Source organism: Podarcis filfolensis, assembly GCF_964270895.1.
Source record: "Podarcis filfolensis genome assembly, chromosome: 4".
In the NCBI taxonomy this organism is placed as follows: Eukaryota; Metazoa; Chordata; class Lepidosauria; order Squamata; family Lacertidae; genus Podarcis; species Podarcis filfolensis.
The window spans coordinates 91677994-91694985 of record NC_139607.1 but is presented as its reverse complement, the minus strand read 5'-3'; the positions used below and the strand labels follow the sequence as shown (position 1 = coordinate 91694985).

At 45.6% G+C, this 16992-nt stretch overlaps 1 protein-coding gene across 20 annotated transcripts in view; it reads right to left on the bottom strand.

The window, feature by feature from the left end:
• DLG2 (discs large MAGUK scaffold protein 2) overlaps positions 1-16992 on the bottom strand; it is an 877737-nt gene that overhangs the window by 622489 nt on the left and 238256 nt on the right. The gene's annotated exons all lie outside the window — the stretch shown is intronic.

Here is a 16992-nt window from a genome sequence, read left to right as displayed (position 1 = left end):
GAGTCTCCTATGGAACAGCAACAGCAGCTGCAACATCAACAGGCTCCTTTGGGAGGAAGTAATAAAGAACAATAAATGACACACCCCAGGGCTTTTTTTTTCAGCCAGAACTCACCGGAACTCAGTTTTGGAACCTCTCAGGTGAGCACCATTGTAAGAGAACAGAGGAGGAGTTCCATGGTGAGTTCTGGTACCTTTTTTCCTAGGAAAATAGCGCGCGCGCGCACACACACACACACACACACACACACACAGAGTGCATGAGATACACAGATGTTAAAATTACAGAAAACCCTCATTCCTGGTAGACTAAAAGTTATTCTAAAATTTCATGCTGCCATAATCCTTTCTGCAGTGCTTTTCAGGAAACATCACCTGATATTCTATATGTGTTAGAATTTCTTTAAAAAATAAATTGAGCAAATCAATTGAATTATCCCCTTTCATTCTTACTTCCTCATTCTGTTACCGCAATTGACAAACCCATCTAAAAAGCCAGAACTAAAAAAATAAAAACGAAGGGAATTCAGCATAGTTTTGCAGCAACACAACGAAAAATCAATCTGTTGAAAAGTAATTGCCACCATTCAAAAAGAGCCCTGACTGAAAATTCATGAGGCCCCATCAGCATTTCATAAAGCAGCAGCATAAGGGAACATCTGGTGTGCTTTGTGCATTCTGGTATCCACAGTGTGTCTTGGGCAAGCCTGCAAAATGTTCCTAAGAATCAATCCTATTATCATTTTTCATGTCCAAAGAAGCCAAGGTCCTAACCTGCATTCATTGAATGGAGAAAGTCTGGCCTGACTCTAAGTCAAACTATGGCTTATCAGGACCGTGCAAATGTGCCAACTTCCAGAGAGGAGCTCATGTCTGTGTTGCTCGTCCCCAGTCCTTGTAGCCTAGTGCAGCAGCTAAAGCAAAGTTTGGCTTAATGCATCATCCAAACCTGGGATCGTGGTTAAGCTCCGTCCTCCTCAAACACAAATTACAGACAAAAACAAACTAGGACTACAGCTTGTGGCTAAGGAGGAGAGACCTTAACTAGGAGCCTATGTTTGCATGGCACATCAAGCCAAATCTTGACTTAGCTGCAATGGCAGAATGCTGCGGTGAGACTCCTTACAGGGTCCGCGGGATCACATTCACCTGGTGCTATACCAGCTGCACTGGCTCCCGGTGGAGTACAGGATCAGGTTCAAGGTGCTGGTTTTAACCTTTAAAGCCCTGTACGGCCTAGGACCCTCGTACCTACGGGACCGCCTCTCCTGGTATGTCCCACGGAGGACCTTACGGTCTTCAAACAAAAACATCTTGGAGGTCCTGGGCCACAGGGAGGTTAGGCTGGCCTCAACCAGAGCCATGCATTTTCGGCTGTGGCCCCAATCTGGTAGAACTCTCTGTCACCGGAGACTAGGACCCTACGGGACTTGACATCTTTCCGCAGGGCCTGCAAGACAGAGCTGTTCCACCAGGCCTTTGGCCAAGGCACAGCCTGACCCCTTCCTTTGGTAATCCTCACAGAACTCTAGCCCAATGGTTGCCATTAATTTGATTTTGAATTGATTTTAGAATGAGTTGATTTTAGAATGCATTTCAATTACTTGATTGTGGTTTTATGTAAATTGTGTTACTTTCATTGTTGTTAGCCGCTCTGAGCCCAGCTTCGGCTGGGGAGGGCAGGATATAAATAAATTATTATTATTATTATTATTATTATTATTATTATTATTAAATGATGAGGTGAGGAGCAAAGTAGCTGCAATCTCTCCCCCCCCACAAGAGCTGATGCACTCATATATTTGTGTGAAGTCATGGTTCGGTTTAGTGATATGTGTGAATGCACCCTTTGAAACAAGGGGGTGAAACTGTTGGAAAATGCCCTGGGCTGCTCCTGCAGCTCCCGCTGTTTGAGCGTCCTCCGGTATGCGCTTCCCTTCTTCTCCAGTGTGCTCAGCGACATACATTAAATGATATATGCACACTAAACTTCTAGCATTACACAGTGAGAAGCGTGAGACACCATAAAGCTAATCTACGTATTTATTTACTCACTCTGTGCAGAAAAAGCATCATGGCGTCTTCTCTCATCAGCTCCGAGAGAAAACAGAACAAAGTCAAAGCAAAAGAGCAGTCCAACAGTACAGACAACGGAAGAGAGATAAGGCTGTCTTCCGTTCCCATAGTCCTCCCAGACAGGCATGTGAATTACACCAGTCACATCTGCAGCATCGGATGCATGAAATACTAACAGAAACAACCATCACTGTGGCTTATTGAATTTCAATGGACCAACTTTGGGGCTTATTCCATGCCTCTCTCATTCAGCGTGAAGCCATATGCCTCATCAGAAGGTTATAAGATGGTCCTTTGATACTGTGGTGCATGTTCAGGGACCTTTGTAAATAAGCAAAGGTCACCTTTGAACCATTTCCTCCGGTCAACAAGATGGGTGAATACACTCTTTTACATTTGCATTGGCACAGGGCGATAATGTTATTCGTGAGCTGTGATTCCTGCTTTGCAGAGGGTTGGGTTGGGTTACCCCTGGGGTACCTTCCCATTCCGTTATTCTACTCTTCAGTCTAGCTCCAGAGGCTAGCAAAAGGATGGCAAATTCTTTCTTCAGACAATGCATTTGCTGAGTAACCTCTTGGTATTCAGTCTGTAACATGAAATAGATTAACCTTGAGAGGAAGCTACTAAACAGATGGCGAGATAGGGGAGGAAGAAGGGGAAAGGCTGGGAGGGGAAGAAATCTGTATGCAGGTAAGTTTGAAGTTGCGGAAAAACCTGCGGTCAGCTGGATAAGCATGTATACAAAAAGCAGGGAAGAAGCAAATAACAATTTAAAAAAGGGATAGCCTTGAGGAAGTCAGTCAAATCAAAACTTTTCACTGGCTCCATAATTAACCTGAGGTAATGAATACCAAACAGCATCTCACCGAAAGTTAAGGCAATGGAATTAGAACACAAGAATGCCTGTCACAGCTGTGATTGACATTAATGACAGCTAATGAGCATGACATATATATTTTTTTTAAACCTACTTTGCTCTCCCTACCCTCCCTCCTCCACCAGAAACAATACGCCTGTCATAGCAAAACAAGGCCCCAGGGAGTATGCAAACAGAGACAGAATATTTCCTCTAGTTCATGTCTAATCCATGGTCCACCTTCCCCTATTTACCAGTAACTCTTTGGGTGTCTGTCCCTGGTCAATAATTTGTTTATTGTTCCTGTTTTGCATTTTGGAAACTATCAGGTATGTGTGCTTTTTTTTAAAAAAATGCTTTTATTAATTTTCCCTGAATACGTAACAAATAATAAGTTAAACAATCACAACAATTTTGTTCCATGACAAGTGAGACCACAGTGCTACAATGACACAAAAGTTGAAAGAAAGAAAAAACCGTGTCAGGTGGAGATGTCTTAAAGTTACGTATGTGGCTAGAGGATAAGTAGGGCATTTGTGAGTTAAGTTAGTGGGTGCTAGAGATGAAGGAGAAGATTGATCCAGTTCACATTTAAAGACAAACTTCCCAAATTCATGTTTTCTGAAACAAAGCACGGACCAAAATACAGTCATCCTATGAAACGCGCCCTTCTCCAAATTTTGAAATTCTGTTCCCCAGCCAAATAATGTGTCCAGAAATGCATGTACCTGGGTAAAATGTGCTTTAAAATGCATTATGTTTGTGAAATGCATATGTTGACTCTGGCTAATATGTCAGTAAATCCCTGTCAACAGCACCTTGCAGCTTCCCTCGAATCTTCTCATGGCTACTCATCTAGATAGCAAATGTTTCCTTTCATGTCACTGTTTATTTGAAGCCCGCTTTCCCTTCCAAAGCAAAGCCCTAAGCAACTGACAACACAAGAAGCTGACAGGGAACGAGTGAGACCACTGGCACATCTAGTTCAGTATTGTCTACACTGCCTGGTATAGGCCCTCCAGGGTTCTGGACAGCAGACATTCCCAAACCTACCTGGAGATGCCTGAATGAACCAGGGACCTTCTGGACACAGGGCAGATGCTCTGCCACTGAGCTACATCCCTTGCTGACCAGTGAACTATGGCCCTGAGCTACACATGTCACTGAAGGAGCACTGAGCTGCAAATATTCTGCACAACAGCCAGATCAATTGTGAGATTAACTGCTATATTAAATTCCCCCTCTATAAAAAGAAAAGGGAAAACAAACTGTTCCGCTGACTTTATAAGCACACCAACTTCAAGTGCTTGCGTGGAACAGATTATTGCAGGGCAAATGAATACAGCAAAGAAATACTGTATTTTTTGCTCTATAAGATGCACCAGACCACAAGACTCACCTAGTTTTTGGAGGAGGAAAACAAGAAAAAAAATATTCTGAATCTCAGAAGCCAGAACAGCAAGAGGGATCGCTGCGCAGTGAAAGCAGCAATCCCTCTTGCTGTTCTGGCTTCTGGGATAGCTGCGCAGCCTGCATTCACTCCATAAGACGCACACATATTTCCCCTTACTTTTTAGGAGGGAAAAAGTGAGCCTTATAGAGCAAAAAATACGGTACTTGGTTTGGAAAGGCACCCACTTTCACCTTCCCAGTTGGTGCAAGCGAGAGAGAAAGACAGTACACAATTTGCAAACCACAGCACTAGATTTCAGCAGTGCTTTGGGGGAAACCAATGCACAAAGTGTGACTGAATGTTACGGGGGATGGCGATGGGAAAGAGGAGCCAGCCAAACACATATCTTCTGGGGCACTGCTGTTTTGAAACCTTAGAAAGGTGGCAGGGTGTTGTGAATTGCTCGTGCCTGTATCCAAACAGCCTCCTTTCACAGAAAGTGGTTCTGACAAGTCATGCAGGTGAGAGAGAAACACAGGGAAAGCAGCACAGAGCCTGGTCTGAAATTGCTTGATCGCTAGGCTTTCCTTTCCTTGCCTTCTGCAGCATCTCACATCCGCCTTTGGACACAGGCCTCTTTCTTTTTAAGAGCAACTAAATTTGCCTGGAGATTGATGAAGCCTCCTTTATCCCTTGCAGCTAGGAAGCATGTAAAGCAAGCAACTAAACCAGAGGCTATTGTCAAATTTCACCTGCAGCACAACATTGCAAGGGAGGGAAGGAGCCAGCTTTACAGCTGCCAAGCCAAGCGCTTCATGTTCAAACATTGCAATCTCAAGACGGAGAGAAAAGGGGACCCTGATTCACAAGGAGCTTTGTTAAACAAAAAGCAAAAAAAAATTGGCTGCAGCTGCTGATTCACCCTCATATAAGCCAAGATTGCAAGGCTCTTTCAGTTCCTTCCTGCCTACAGAGCAGTCGATTCCTCCATTGATTAACCATTTCACCAAGCAGGACAAAGCAACCGAAGTTCATAACAGAAACCCTGGAGGCACTTCTACTGGGAAAATGATTAAGGATCCATTCGCCTGAGACTCAAAACACATGACTGAGGTGCTGCCATTCCACCATGCTGCGCCAAAAAGAGATGGGAAGCAGGACACTTTGCTGAGACACCATCTCCATCAAGCTCATCCTCTCCATGAGCTGTTTCCATTCAAGTCTCTCATTGTAACTACTTTGTCATGTCTAAGAACTGGTACCTGAGTTTGCTTGTTTTCCTCTTCCTTCCACTCCCCAATTTCCTTTCATGCCATGCCTTTTTTATTGCAAGCCTGCAGCCAGAAACCTTCTTGTTTGTCATATACCTTGTGTAAAAACTGTTTTGTGAGCCTTTTCAGCTTAAGAGGAGGGTAAAAAGAAATAGGTAAACAACGGGGAGGGTTTCTGAAGACCGCTGTTGCCATTCACAGAAGAATGCCAGGATTCTTCCAGTTCTGAGGAGGCTCTCAACAAAGTGTCCTTTACAAATACCCATGTCAGTGAGCCGCTCTGGCCATAGGTTTATCTTGCAGCAGTTGTGGCCAGTCTTGAATTGCCATTTTAAATTTCCCACACTGGCACTGAATAATAAATACACCACATTCACACAATGCTTGAAAGTATAACTGGCACGCTATTGGGGATCTGGGGTAAGCAGGAAGGAAAGCAAAATACTGTGATTTGAGTCCTGGGTAAATATGAGAGTCCTGCGACAGACGCCCCTTCCCAAAGAAGGAAACTACACTGGGGTTTTCGATGGGCAGTTTCTGACATCCTGATCGTCTGATCACCAGTTGTGTGTATCTATTGCAAAAAGGTGTGAGATGAACTTTTGTGGCAAGAAAGCTGTCCCTGGGTTGCACAAGAGGAGAAAATATATGGGTTTGGAATTGTTTGTTCTAATGCAACAGAGACCTAATATACACAATGATTCTAGGAATATGTCCAGGGAGAGCAAAGCACTTTGCTACAACTGCAGTAGGTGTTACATGAATGAGTGCAGCTAAAAATATACAAATAAATGAAGCCTCCAAACTTAGACGCACCATCAAATATTCATAACCATTGTGCAAGATATAAATGAAAGATTCAGTCCTGTTCCTAAGGCTGAACTGACTCTGGCTTTATTCTACTTTATTTCTGGTTAGCCTAAAGTGGATTCCTAATTCACTGCAATACGATTTCAAGTGTAGCATGGACTGGCCTGCACCGGCATAAGGGGATGGTCAAATGTTTGCCCACTCTGAAGATGATGGTGCTCAGACAAACACTGGCACTTCTTGAACAAGAAGACCCTCGCTGGACCTATGACCTTTCTCGTACAGTATGCTAATAACCCAGTCAACCAGTCAACCAGACACCTTGGGCTTCATGGATGAACAGCACTGTGAGAGAGGAAGAAGAAGAAGAAGGAGAAGAAGAAGGAGAAGGAGAAGGAGAAGGAGAAGGAGAAGGAGAAGAAGAAGAGGAGGAGGAGGAGGAGGAGGAGGAGGAGGAGGAGGAGGAGGAGTAGTTTGGATTTGATATCTTGCCTTTCACTCCCCTTAAGGAGTCTCAAAGCAGCTAACAATCTCCTTTCCGTTCCTCCCCCACAACAAACACTCTGTGAGGTGAGTGGGGCTGAGAGACTTCAGAGAAGTGTGACTGGCCCAAGGTCACCCAGCAGCTGCATGTGGAGGAGCGGGGAAGCGAACCCGGTTCACCAGATTACGAGTCCCCTGCTCTTAACCACTACACTACACTGGCTCTCAATGTGGAAATGTGGGTGTGCTGTGCCTACATGGCTACCACAGCTGGTGTGATCTTCCTGGTGCCTTGTTGAGCCTCCATGGTACTTCAAGCCACAGCAGCTGGATAAACCATTCCCACATGGAGGCCATAGGTCATGAAACTAGCCACTTTCATTGGCCACGATCAGCGCACCAGTTGAAAGGACCCATGTTGTGTGAACTGGCCCACGGAATGCAGAGACAAGAATCTAGAAGGACATCCTCAGTTGGCAGAGAAACGTTTTGCAGCCAAGGGGTCCCAGGTTCAGTCCTTGGCCTCTCCATGTCGGGCAGAGTAGACAATGCTGAGCCACATGGCCCAATGATCAGTACAAGGCAGCTTTCTGCATTCAACCTTTATGTTCCAAAAAGAATTCTCTGTCTCTCTCTCTCTCTATATATATATATATATATCAAAGCACAGGCCTCAATGATCCACTCAAACTGAAGATGGGGGCATGAGAATTAGCAAGGCATTTCTACAACAATCAGAAAGGTGAAGTTCTTTACATCAACAAAACCTAACAATGTGAAAATGTGATTTTTTTTTAATTGTTGCTTTTCTTAAAAAAAACAACACTTCTCTTCCTTAAAAAGGCAATGGGAGAAAAATGACTGTGAACACCAACAAGATCTCGAGTTGACCTGTCGCACTGAAATCTTTGAAATAGGTTAGTACCCGTTTTGCCAAGCTGGAGACCTCCAGATGTTTTGGACTACAACTGGCTGACTAGAGCTGATGGGATCTGTGGTCAAGAATTTCCGGAGGGTACCAGGTTGGCAAAACCTGGGCTAGCTTCCTAGTTGGTGTGTTACTGCCACTGAGTTAACCCAGGTCTCAGCTACATTGGCAAAGAAAAAAAATCACTTTATATGTGTTGTTTGTGCATTCTAACACTGTGACACCAGATGGCGCTGTGGAGTTCCGTTTTTGCTAACCCGATTTCTCATACAAAGTTTGCAACGCATTTAACTGAAATGCTTCTTTGATGTATCTAGAGCCAGCCCCAGTCTGATTCAAATCCTATTATCTGGAGTACTTGCCATTGAATCTTCCCCATTTCATTTCACGCCTGCACATGCATCGCACCTGTATGAAGTATTACTGTCCACATACAGAGGATAGAAGTGGTGATGTGGTCATTCATCAATCATGCAAACCAGTGGCGTAGCGTGGGGGTGCAGGGGGTGCCGGCCACACCGGGCGCAACATCTGGGGAGGGCGCGCTCGCACTCGCAGCTCTCTGCCCCTACCTGGCTCACTCACTCTATCTCACTGCATGCTGGCTGTGTGAATCCGATCCGAACCGCCGGGTCGCCACCCACTGTGGAGGGGGGGGGGGTGCCAGGCGTGCGGTGCGGTGTGGAGAGAGAGCGAGGGACTATCTGGGGGAGGGACAGTGCAGCGGCCGCCCAGCGCAGCGCTGAGCGCTTGCCTTGCCCCGGGTGCTGACAACCCACGCTACGCCACTGATGCAAACCCGCCCTGAAATAATTCCCATGGGAGGGTGGGTAGGGGGGCACACCTCCCCATGTGTGAAAACCATGAGTGACTTGCCTGCAGCACTTCTCAGCAAACAAGTGTAGTAGGACTGCAATTGGGCATGACTCCAATTCAAATCCCTGCGATGGGGTGAGCTCCCATTGTTCGGTCCCTGCTCCTGCCAACCTAGCAGTTCGAAAGCACATCAAGTGAAAGTAGATAAATAGGTACTGCTCTGGCAGGAAGGTAAACGGCGCTTCCGTGCGCTGCTCTGGTTCGCCAGAAGCGGCTTAGTCATGCTGGCCACATGACCCGGAAGCTGTACGCTGGCTCCCACGGCCAATAAAGCGAGATGAGCGCTGCAACCCCAGAGTCAGTCACGACTGGACCTAATGGTCAGGGGTCCCTTTACCTTTACAGAATTAGCAGTCAGTGCTATCATCTAGCATAAGAGTTAGGCACACTTAAATGGGCTGAAGCAGTACTAATTCTGTGCTGGAAGGTGGCCTTTTTGAAAAAGATGCTTGAATCATGTTACACACACACACACACACACACACACACACACACACACCCTCATGAAACAAGCGGAATAAACTTGTGATTAAATATAGACTCAGAACTCCAAACATCAGAAGGTTTTGTGTGTGTTTTTGCATTGTTACGTAATTCCAAAACCCTTTTTATCTTGGAGTAGGATGGCAGGTGAGAGACTCTGAAGAACAGGCAGGCGAGGAAGCTGCAGAGAGGCGACGAAGAAGTAAAGGTCTTATCTGAAGTGAAGCAAGGGAAGAAGCAGAATGGGAAATGAATCAAATTGCAGGGCCAGTGGCTAGCACAACCTTCTCTCAAAAGCTTCTGACTCGGCAGCTCTGGGTGCACTTTTTCTGCAGACTATTCTGTGCAACACTAACATCCTGGCAGGTGTGTTGCCAATGAGTGGCAACGACACACCAGCTAGGAAGCGAGTGCTAAAAGGCTCTCACCTTAAGCCCCCGTTTTGTGTTTCCAGGAAGGGACCAAAGATGGGTTTGGCTGAAGTGAAGGATTGTGGTACAGTGGTACCTCAGGTTACAGATGCTTCAGGTTACAGACGCTTCAGGTTACAGACTCTGCTAACCCAGAAATAGTACCTCGGGTTAAGAACTTTGCTTCAGGATGAGAACAGAAATCGTGCAGTGGCAGCGGGAGGCCCCATTAGCTAAAGTGGTGCTTCAGGTTAAGAACAGTTTCAGGTTGAGAATGGACCTCCAGAACGAATTAAGTTCTTAACCCAAGGTACCACTGTATATGACTCTCCTGCCTTGACCTTATATACAGTCCTGAAGCTGATTTCTTCGTGCTTGGCCAGAGAGGTCATGATGACCCAGAAAGTTCGCTGAGTGACTCACAGCTAGGTTGCAGTAATGGTAGCAAGGTAAAATGATTGCTAAGCGAAAGGTCAGCCGGTGCAGGTTTTTTACTTCTAAAAGTCCTTGCGCTCCAGAGACAAGCTTCCTCTGTCAACCAGAAACTCTACAGAAATGCAGGTGCCCACCAGATAGAAGAATAATAGCATCTCCAGTCAAGACAGCAGGACTCACCAGGAAGTCACTTCCTATAGTCCTTGTACTTGATAGGCATATCAGGCACAGCCAATGTGGAAATGAACACGCACTCCTACATCAGATGATGTAACCTGTCCATCAGGGTGATATCATCTGATTGACAGGCAGCAGACCCTCCAAGTGTCCCTATTTTCCAGAGACAGTCCTGGATTTACAGGAGCCGGTTTCTGATTTGATCCTGGAATGTCCCGCTTTTCCTTAGGACGTCCCTATTTTCATTGGAGAAATGTTGGAGGCTTTGGAGTTATGTGACACGCCCACACACACCAAGCCAAGGAGATAAGTAACCACACAACCCTTCATAGTTCTAGTTAAAGGTAGGTAGCCGTGTTGGTCTGCCATAGTCGAAACAAAATAAAAAAATTCCTTCCAGTTGACGACTGTTAACGACTGCAATTGGTCTTACTGGAAAAAGCAAGGGGTGAGATGGCTAAAAATAGCTATATCATGTATAATGAGATAAGAATCCAATGCCTCTATTCAGACCAGGAGACCAGTCGTCAACAGGTTTACCACACCTATAAGCCAATCACCCATTTCCGCCACCCTTTTGAGTAATACCCCACCCTCTCACTATATATAAGGGTCTGGTGACTTCTGTTTCAGCATATCTGAAGAAGTATGCATGCACACGAAAGCTCATACCAATAACAAACTTAGTTGGTCTCTAAGGTGCTACTGGAAGGAATTTTTTTATTTTGTTTACACAACCTTTAGGAGACATCTGGGAAGTGTGTGTTTTTTTTTAATGTTTAATGTTTTATTATGTTTTTATATATGTTGGGAGCCGCCCAGAGTGGCAGATGTCCCTATTTTCATCAGAGAAATGTTGGGTGGTATGCAGGTGACTGCAGTTTTGGAGGGAAAGGCCTCAGAGGCCAAATTCAACTATCCGGCAGGCCAAGATTGGCCCACAGTCCAGAGGTTCCCAACCCCTGAAACAGAGGATGACTTGAAATTGAGGATGTCATCTGACAAAAAAGACTGTCCTTTGTCAAGAAGGCCATGACTCCTTCAGCCCCATGTTGCCTGGCCTAGCAGGATTTGTCCTCAGTGCAAAGTCATGCCTCCTTCCTAAGACATTAAACTGTGGGAATGCTAATGACTTGAATGCTTCCTTTAATTGCTAACTTCATGCTTTTTTCCTTGCTCCTCCATCAATGGCCGGGGTCTGGCTCTGTGTGCCTCTCACCATCAAGTCCTGTTGCCCACAGTGATAATAAATTAACACTCCCTTGTTCAGTGTTGAAAAATATTTCATGGCACACCCTTGCTGCCTCTCTAGCATTCACTCTCTTTGTTTTCTTTTAGATGTGAGAACAAGAGTCAAAATTTGCTACCAAAAAATGGGGGGGAACCACCTGGGGAATTTGAGCGTCTTCTCTACACGGCCTTTTATGTCCCATAGGTCCACACCCCCACCCCTGAACCATTTTCCAAATGAGTCCCAGGAGAAGCCAGCCATACTATAGCTCTTGACCCATTTTCCCCTACACATTTTTGACCTTGCAGGACATCTTTTTGTCAGTTGCTGACAGTAAATTCGCAGGAACAATGCGTCAGTAGTATCTCAGCAGGCTTTAAACGAATGAAAGCTTTTATTAAATAAAAGTGTCTGTGTCTTAGTTCAGAACTCTTGGCACAACAGAAGCTAGTCCCAGCGGGATCTCCCCAATAAAATATTAAAACATCATGACAAAAGGTACCTAATATTAAAAACAATATTTAGCAATTTGTTTAAAGCTGGATCCGGCAAGGGCTGCAATCCTAACCCCACTTGCCTAGGAGCAAGCTCCAATGAATTCAACAGGGCTTGGTTCTGAGTAAGCATGGTTACGACTGCGCTGTTAGCTAGTTGAACTTGTTGCCACTGAAATCATGCAGGCTTAAACTAAGTCGTGGCTAACCTGAACCCCAGAGATGCATTGACCCCCACTCCAGCTAAGCTAGGGCTAAGCCCAATATAACTTACACCAGTGTAAGCCCTGAAAAAATTGGTGTTCTAAGGAAGCAGCACATACCATCCAACAAGTTGAGTCCCAAAATGGGGATGCACGTCTTCCCGTTTTGCGCTCCTGAGCAAATCACGTGACCTGCCCAAGATAACAGGGCCCCAAAGATACACTTTTTATGGGCCACGCTCTCACATATCCCAAAGCGAGCTTTTTGGGGTGCCATGTGAGATCGTGGCCCCGAAAAAAGCTTTTCAGGGCAAAATTCAAGGAAGCAACATACCACTCAGCAACACTTCCCAGCAGGTCTTGCCCCTATGGAGCAGTTGCTAGGACTTTAAGGTCCCTGCCTTCCACCCCTTCTAAGGCTCCTCCTCTCCCAGGTGTTTCCCAAGCAGTCTCAAACTGCATCTGCCCACCTCTGGCCTCTGTTCTGCCTCAGGCGGCAGGCTGAGGGCAGCTGGGAGAGGCAGCAGACCAAAAGAGAGGGGGCACCCGTGCACACCTTTCTTCTTCCTTCTTCTTCTTCTTTGGCGATCACTCGTAGCCGAATAAGATTGTCTTCCATAAACACAGATTTAACAATGAGTCCGTAAGTGACTGTGGAGGCCAATTCTGGATCCACATGTCCTTCCACAGTGGGGATATTGGTTTCCGGGCGGGAGTTGATCACGGTGTGGATTTGCCAAGCGTGCCTTCCTCTTAGCGTGTTTCTCCCTTGCGTCCTGAGTTCAAGTGTCTTCAAAGCACATGACACCTTTGGTAAACACTGTTCTCTAACTGGAGCACTCGCAGGCCAGTGTTTCCCAGTTGTCGGCATTTATACTATATTTTTAAAGATTACCTTGAGAGAGTCTTTAAATCTCTTTTGTTGACCGCCAGCATTACACTTTCCATTTTTAAGTTCAGAATAGAGTAGTTGCTTTGGAAGACGATCATCAGGCATCCGCACAACATGACCAGTCCAACAAAGTTGATGCACACCTTTACCACCTTTGGTGCTGCAGCTTCGGCTGCTGATAGGAGCCGCTGCTGCTGCCACCATCCCAGTCACCGCTTGAAGAGGGATGGTCCCTCCATCACTTCTGCTACCTGCTCCTCTCTGGCCTCTTTTTTCTTCTCCCTCGCCACCCTCAGCATGCTGGGGCTTCCCCGGGCCACCTGCTTGCACCTCAGGAGCAGGAGGAGGATGCCATTTCCTGTTTGGCCTCAGGCGGCAAAATGTCTTGGACCAGCCCTGCTCCTAAGCTTTTCTCCCCAAGCTTTATGCATAATCTGCCCTTCCTTCATACCACTTTCCTGGGAGTAAGGTAAAGGTAAAGGAACCCCTGACCATTAGGTCCAGTCGTGACTGACTCTGGGGTTGCGGCGCTCATCTCACTTTATTGGCCAAGGGAGCCGGCGTACAGCTTCCAGGTCATGTGGCCAGCATGACTAAGCCGCTTCTGGCAAACCAGAGCAGCGCACGGAAATGCCGTTTACCTTCCCGCCAGAGCGGTACCTATTTATCTACTTGTACTTTGACGTGCTTTCGAACTGCTAGGTTGGCAGGAGCAGGGACCGAGCAACGGGAGCTCACCCCGTCGCGGGGATTCAAACTGCTGACCTTCTGATCGGCAAGCCCTAGGCTCTGTGGTTTAACCCACAGTGCCACCCGCGTCCCTTCCTGGGAGTAAGCCTCATTTAATTCAATAGGACTTCTCAGCAGGCATGATTAGGATTGGCCTGTAGAATCATAGAGTTGGAAGGGACCATGAGGGTCATTTAGTCCAGCCCCCTGCAATGCAGGAATTTTCTGCCCAATGCAGAGCTCAAACCCACAACCCTGAGATTAAGAGTCTCGTGCACTATCAACTGAGCTAGCACAAAAGGCAGCAAAGAACAACTTGGCGCAAAAAACTGAAGCACTGGATAGGTTGTGATAAAAAGGCCAAGGAAAACAAGAAGGGCTTCACCTGGTTTCTAAAAGAACTCCAACGTAGCTTCCAGGTATGCCTATTTAAGGAGGGTGTTCATGAGTGAGTGAGGTGCCACCACTGAGAAGGCCCTGATTTTAGTAGCCACCAACCCAGGGGGCTAGAGGGATCTGAAGCAGCCTAGCCAAGCCGGGGGGGGGGGGAGCAATATCTGTTTTCTCTTAATATTAGCTAGTTTTCTATCAGGAAAAGGATGATACAAGTGATTTTTGCTGGGCTTCTTAGGATTTTTCAGGAAGTGATTTTCCTTTTGGAGGTAAGGTGACTCCACAGCATCCCTCCTCAACATCGCCATGGAAACACTCATTGAGATCTCCCACTCAACACCTTTATTCTGATGTCGGTTTTGTCTTAAAGCTACCCATCCTCTCTCTGTAAGTTGTTGCCTGTGATAGCATGTATAATATACATGTCTCCTCGGTGATGCTACTGCTGAGGAAATCCTCCTCACACCTTCATCTTTTCTCACTATTAATTGCAAGTGTTCATTTCAGGTCACTTACAAGGGGCACCTCTCTGGATTTACTACTGAACGGGTGGAAACATCACATGTATAAATATGGCCAAACAAGTCTCATCCTTTTCAAGACCTGCCTGTTCCTTTCATCGCGTCTTCAAATCAGACCCCACAGACTGATGTGAATTGCAGTCCCAAACATCCAGAGGGTACCAGGTTGGGGGAGGCGGCAATAAACTAAGAATCCCTTCAGACAGGTGCTATGGTTTTGGTTTTTCACATGCATTCTGCAGCATTGCATTAGCGATTGATTTCCTAATGGGCCATCCACATATCGTTCTGTTTTATTAGTTGTTCTGAGATACTTCCCCAGGGTTACAGCATTATTGGACTTACATGCTATAGCAGGGATGTCCAACAGGTCTATTGCTACTGATAGATCCCCACGAGGTTTTGGTAGATCACGGTTGATCTCTGGCTCCCTTTCCTTAGCATCGCTAAAACTGACTACTGCCCTGCCCTCCATTGTTGTTTGATCTCTGGAAGGGAAGACGGAGCTTTCTCTGTGCTGCTGTTTTCATCCATAGCAATATTTTTGTGAGTAACTTTACCCCTTTGTCCCTTGCCTTTAGCCCGCCCCCCAAAACAGAAGTCCCCCCCCCAAAAAAAGCTTGGTGCTGGAGGAGACTCTTGAGAGTCCCATGGACTGCAAGAAGATCAAACCTATCCATTCTTAAGGAAATCAGCCCTGAGTGCTCACTGGAAGGACAGATCCTGAAGCTGAGGCTCCAATACTTTGGCCACCTCATGAGAAGAGAAGACTCCCTGGAAAAGACCCTGATGTTGGGAAAGATGGAGGGTACAAGGAGAAGGGGATGACAGAGGACGAGATGGTTGGACAGTGTTCTTGAAGCTACCAGCATGAGTTTGACCAAACTGCAGGAGGCAGTGGAAGACAGGAGTGCCTGGTGTGCTCTAGTCCATGGGGTCACGAAGAGTCGGACACAACTAAACAACAAGAACAAGAACAACAGAAAGGGTTTTGAGTTGCCCCCCCCCCATGGGGCTTTCCTTCCCAAAAAAAGCTCAACAATTTTGAGCTGAACACCCAAAAAACAAGGGTTGATCACTGCCAGTTTTTAATTCTGAAAGCAGATCACAGTCTCTTGAGAGTTGGCCACATAGCACAACAAAAGTGGGACCAAAAGCACAGACCATTTCAGGATTTCGGCACCAACTGGAAACAAAGCAGCTGGTCTGCCCTGAAACTTTTGCAGATGGGGTGATGTATAATCACCTAGGTGAGTTTATAGACCAAACCTTAGGTCTGGTCTATATCAGTTCAGATTTCCAACTTGTATCTGAATAATGATATGCAAATGAATACCCTCTCTCAAAAAGCCAGTTGAGAGTGAAGGCAAAGCTCTGCCAAAATATTGCAACTAATCAGATCATCAAGTTCTTTCACTCTGCATGGCAAATAGCTTTGGCCTCTTTGAATGGAGCCACTCCCCAAATCACCAACTCTATTTAAAATTCATTTTTTTAAAAAACTTTGTTTTCATCAAGTCAGTGTCCTGAAAAATCTGTGCGCACGAAACTCATGCGTTATTTTAAGCATTTTAATTTTCCTTCTGCAAGAGAAAACCACAATAATCCATTTTTTAAATAAATAAAAAATCATTAAAGGGAAATCAAATTTCTAATAGGCACATTAAAAAGATTTATTCATCTGTGAAGAGATTAAGTTCCAAGCCTGATTCATATTTCACTTTCTTTTTACTATTGACTCAACAATTTTATGGTGCTGGGAGCCGAATCTTATGTGACGATGGTTTTGTTTAACACCCCTGCATAACTTAAAACATTTGATTTTTGTAAATACTCAAGAGAATCAAGAAAGATTGGAAGTGTCACAGTCAGCAACAATGAAGTAGTGATGTGAATTCAACCAACGTGCCCCTTCGCCTAAATGTGAAGTGACAGTAGATTGTGATACCTGAAACCAAACTATTCTGTTTGTGTGTGTATGTGTGTGTGTGTCATACATTTTTGTGCCTTGCCTCCCCAATTAAGCAGATCCAGTTATTAGGAAGAATTTGGCACAATGGGGATAATGATAATGCTCCGAATCTAGTGTTCAAAGTGCTTCACAAACATTATCTTTTTGTGTAATCCTGTAAGGTCTGTTGTAGCTAATTATCTGCATATTGCAGATGTGGCGCTGAGAAAAGCCATCTAGACTGGTTTGATCCCGTTCTCTAACTAGTCGAGGAACTGAAATGGCACCGAACATCCTGTACATGTCAACAAAAGGTTACGGAGAGCAGGAAAAGAGTCCCAAGTCTGAGTCATATTCCCTTTTCTCTCTACCCAGCG